The following is a 4,964-nucleotide window of genomic DNA, read 5'->3' on the forward strand; positions in this document are numbered from 1 at the left end:
AAAGCTTGGGTTATCTACCTCTGTTCTTCATCCTCGTTTCTCATATCTTTCTCTTTATTTTACTTTTCCCCTTTATCCCTCTTATGCCCCATTAGGATCACTCAGAAGGGGAAATTCATTACATACAAGTCCTGATTGTGTTTGATTTTAATATAGATCTTGTTCTTATAGTTAATGATACCAAAATAATAGTTGCCACAGTTTGTTGGTTTGTAGGCTATGCTTGGTGGCGGTGTTATCATTAATTCTACTGGTTTAACCAGGGTGTCATTCCAATTGTTCTTGCTTATATAACAACACTGTGTGCTGTCATAAACATTACCATTGTTCAGTACCAAAAGCCTGAGTGCAGGGCCATATAGACCACAACCTGTCATCCCTAATAAATTGGAAAGGAAGGATCTTAGGACAGAGTCAACAAGATCCTAGAAGACTTCTGTAAAGAGCAGTCATTTCCTAGGGATGTGTCAATACTAGTGATAAAGCTATCTACTATAAGTAACTTATAAGCCTTAACACAGGTAATAACAAAAAAATGCTGATATTGAAGATAGTTAATTCTGGTAGAAATTATTGTAAGTCAGGTGGACAGCACTGGGACCTCAGGATAAAAAAAGAATGCACTGATCACATTGTGAAAAGAAAAAAGGTGCCCCCAACTATTTTCTCTGGGGATGAACAGCAATGGTTGATACTCTAAATAGGCATCAGTTTCCCTAGCCCGTTTCATTCCAGAAATTCATTGTTCATTGCATGTATGCTTGGTACAGGACTAGCTTCATTTTTTTTTTTTTTACTCATCTAGTTTATTGGTACTTTTTAGGTATGCAGTATAGATACTTTCATCATTGGGATCTTGTACCTTTATATGACATTTCTTGCTTCTCATTTTTTCTTCATACACCAGCCCTCCCTTTACCCCCTCCACCCTTCCCTATTTACAAAGACTTGGTTTCCATTTCTTTGTTTTCTCATAGTTCTTTTTCCCCTTATTTCCTTTCCCCTAACTTTTCCACTTCCCCTACACCTTTAGCCCCTTCCTATTTCACATTGTCAATTACACCATTTGGATCTTATTTGTACCTTTAGTTTTTCACACCAGAGAAACTATTCAGTATTTACACATGTGTGTCTTATTTCACTTGAGTATGGCCTCAATATGCATCCATTTTCCTATGAATGACTCTAGTTTCTCACTCTTTATGGCTGAGTAGTACTCCATTTTATATAAAAAGCACATCTTATGCAGTCTCCAACTGATAGGAAAATTGGGCCATTTCCACATTTTAGCTATAAAAACTGTACCACTATAAACATGGATGTACATATACCACTGTGGTATGATTCTTTTAATTCTTTTGGAAAGATACCCAGTAGAGGGATGGCTGGGTCAAATGGAACCTCTAGTTCCAGCTCTTTGAGGTATCTCCATATTGATTTCCACTGTGGTTGCACCAGTCTGCACTCCCACCAACAATGGAGAAGGGTTCCTTTCTCCCCACAACCCGGCCAACATTTGTTATTGATTGATTTCTTCATAGCAGTACTCTTTCTGGGGTGAGGTGGAATCTCAGGGTTGATTTCATCTGCATCTTGAATGACCAGTGATGTCGAACATTTTTTCATATATTTATTTGCTGCTTTTACTTGTTTGTCTGAAAAATGCCTGTTCATTTCAGATGCCCATTTTTGAATTGGATCTTTATATTTGAGGGACCTGATTTTATTGAGTTTTTTATATATTCTAGGAAAGAGTCCTTTGAAGAGCAGCTAGTAAGAATTTTTCTCACATTGTAGGTTGTTTCTTAGCTCTGTTGGTGGTTACTTTTGCAGTGCAGAAGCTTTTTAATAAGATGAGATTCCGTTATTGATTCTTTGTGCTAGTTCCCTTGCTGAGGATCTGTTAATAATGACTTTTCCTATTCCAATGTCTTCAAGAGTTCTGCCTAACTTACCTTCCAACAAATTTAGTGACTCTTTTTTAATCTTTAGATCTTTAATCCACTTGGATTTTATTTTAAGCATGGTGAAAGATAAGTGTTTAGTTTTAATCTTTGGCAGGTTGAAATCCAGTTTTTCCAACACCATGTATTGAAGATTCTGTTTCCTCCAATGAGGATGGTTGGCTCCTTTGTCAAAGATGAGGTAGCCTAGTACATCTAGAGTTGTTTCTGCATCTTCTAATCTATTCCACTAGTCCTCAGGTCTTTTTATTTGCCAGTACCATGCTGTTTTGTTTTTTTTTAAACACAGTGGCTTTGTAGTATACTTTCAATTTGGGAATTATTATATCGCCTGCTTTGTCTCTGTTGCCTAGAATGGCTTTTGCTATTCTAGGTCTCTTCCAGTTTCAAATGAATTTTGGATTATTTTTTCTAGTTCTGTGAAATATACTGTTGGAATTTCAATTGGGATTGCATTGAATGTATATAGCAGTTTTGGTAGTATGGCCATTTTCACTATGTTAGTTCTTTCTATCCAGGAGCATGGGATATCTTTCCATTTTCTTCTATCCTCTTTGATCTCTTTTTTCAGAGTGCTGCAGCTTTCAGTGTGGACGTCTTTTGCTTCCTTCATTATATTGATTCCTAGATACTTCATTTTTTGGATGCTATTGTGAAAGGAATTGTTTCCCTAATTTCTCTCTGAGTGTTATTTGTTTACAAGAAAGCTATTGATTTTTGAGTGTTGACCTTGTATCCAAGTACTCTGCTGAAAGTGTCAGTTATGTCTAAAAGTCTTTTGACAGAGTGTTTTGGGTCTTCTATGTAGAGTATCATTATCAGCAAATATTGACAGTTTAACTTCTTCCTTTCCTATCTTTATTGCTTTAATTTCTTTCCCTTGTCTAATTGCTGTGGCTAGAACTATATTGGACAGGAGTAGTGATAGTGGGCATCTTTGTCTTGTTCCTGATTTTAATGTGAAGGTTTTCAGTTTTTGGCCATTTAATATGATGTTGGCTGTTGGTTTTTTCATAGGTAGCCTTTATCAACTTGAGATGAAGACCATCTATTCCAATTTTTTGCAGGGTTTTATCACAAATGGGTGTTGAATTTTGTCAAATGCTTTTTCTGCATCTATTGAGATGATTGTATAGTTTTTGTCCTTGACTCTGTTAATATAGTGTATTATGTGTATTGATTTACATGTGTTGAACCATCCTTGCATCCCTGGAATAAATCTGACTTGGTCAGGATGTATGATCTTCTTGATGATGCTCTGTATTGTTTGCCAGTATCTTATTGAGGATTTTTGCATGTAAGTTCATTAGCAAGATTGGCCTACTGTAGTTCACATTTTTGGTTGGGTCTTTCCCTGGCTTTGGAATCAAAGTAACAAAGCTAGAATTGGCAAAAACTTGCAACTTCCCAGCCTTGGGTGAGAACAAACAGAGGACAGAACTAATAGCCCCAGGATGCCATGCACCCCATCACAATGGGTCTGTAGAGGGTTCCATGTACAGAATAAGGGTGCTGCCCTTCTTGGGGGAGGGCACAGAATTGCAGTAGGCACCCGCCCCAAGATGAGGCAGGGGCCATGCAGGCTGCAGGAGTGGCAGGCTTACCAGGTTACAACCATAATGCCAGGGTGGCTGGCACAGAAGCTGAGGTGTTTTGTTGGAGTGGCTGCTGGGACCTGTGTGGACACTGTGCATTCACAGCAGGTCTGAATGTACAAAAGGATACGTTAAAACAAAACAACAACATAAATGGGGAAGTTGAGTACACAGGTGCTATGATCCAAGGGGAAATAAACTAGCATATGCATTCGCTCAGTTGTGGGAGGCCTGGCAGGCATGACACAAAAATCAAACTGGGGAAAGCTCCAGTTTAAATTAAAATGGAACATTTTACACAATGCCTTGAAGATGCAAAACCCTGGATGGACCTCCTCACCCAACCAAGAAAAGGTGAAATCCGCTCTAAACTGAGTCACAGCAGGGTGTGACCAGAGGGTGACTCAGTCCACACAGCTACAACTCCTGGCGGTAACACAAACACTTGCCTGGAAAGTATTTCTCTTATCTCTGCATGCTCCTGGCTTCTCAGGTGTCCAGTGCTGTGTCTAGACACATGGGAAGGGAGGAGAGTAAAACAGACTCATTTTTGTTCATATAAATCAGTCATTTTTGTCAATTTTGAAAAAAGAACTATCAGCAAGAAGTACCAACACATTAATTACAGGATGACACATAGCTTCCTATACATTCAAAGAGTGTAGCTACTACACTGAGTCTGGCAAAGATTATTTGGAAACCTCCCTTGTATATGTACTATACTGTGATACTATGCTAGCTTGGATATGGATATGCAATGTTACTTTCCAGTTCAAAATTTATATGATCAACATAGTTAAATGAATATTACTGCTCCTTAAATGGGCTAGTAATAATAAGAAAATTAGTATCTTGGTGCAAATTACATTTCCAGATCCACAAGAAAATGTCAAGAGTCAACTTGCCCGGATGAGTCATAGCTGGGCTAGTCTCCTCTGGACAGGCCAACAAAATGTCAGCTCCACAATCATGTGAAACTGAGCTGTGGCATGCACATGTAAGAACAACCATATGGTTATCTACTGCCATATTATTAGCTCTTGAAGGGAAGAGGAAGTGCTCAACTCTATTCAGGCTCAGCTTACCATAACCAAATTGTTTTCAGACAACATTTAATTGCTACTTCTCACTTATCTTAGAAATTTCTGGTCTATTGGCATGAACTTCAAGCAGGCTGAATAATTTTTTTTAAAAGTTCTGTACCTCACCTTTAACCATTCCATACAGTTTAAGACAATATGCTTTTGTTTTCATATTTAAGGACAAATAAGTGAAAAGTTGTAATTTTGTTTTCAACACAATGAACAGAGCATTCTATATTTTTTTTTTAATTTTATTGAGTTTATTGATACATTTTAGGGATACAGTACAGTTACATTCATTGTTGGGATCATGTACCTTTACA

The sequence above is a fragment of the Fukomys damarensis genome, unplaced genomic scaffold (genome assembly GCF_012274545.1).
Source record: "Fukomys damarensis isolate Sample0158 unplaced genomic scaffold, DMR_v1.0_HiC HiC_scaffold_30, whole genome shotgun sequence".
Classification (NCBI taxonomy): domain Eukaryota; kingdom Metazoa; phylum Chordata; class Mammalia; order Rodentia; family Bathyergidae; genus Fukomys; species Fukomys damarensis.